The following is a 429-nucleotide window of genomic DNA, read 5'->3' on the forward strand; positions in this document are numbered from 1 at the left end:
CCTTAGTCCATTCTTATAATTAACTTGTTATTCAATGAAAAGAAAATCCAAACGATTATCTTGTCTAACATATTCATTAAATCATCTATTATTAGAAAGATAAAATTTTGCCAATTAGGGGTGTATGTTTGGCCCTGATGGCCCGAACCTGCCTTAAGCTTAAACAGGTATAAGTTAAGGATTTCTAACCTTGAGGGTGGGACAGGGTTGAAAAACACTGACCTTATGTGAAAGATGGGCCGGGCCTAGGTTGAAGCCTACTTGATCCTAAATTTAACCTTGTTATATATAAATATAATTTAAGACTATCATCATATCCTTTTCTTTAGAATAATGAAATATGGTCTATTGATTCTTATAGTGAGGCATTTTGAATATTTAATATTGATCATTTGATCAATTAGTGCTTCTTTTTTTTTTTTTTTTTTT

This window comes from Macadamia integrifolia, chromosome 8 (assembly GCF_013358625.1).
Source record: "Macadamia integrifolia cultivar HAES 741 chromosome 8, SCU_Mint_v3, whole genome shotgun sequence".
NCBI classification, from domain to species: Eukaryota; Viridiplantae; Streptophyta; class Magnoliopsida; order Proteales; family Proteaceae; genus Macadamia; species Macadamia integrifolia.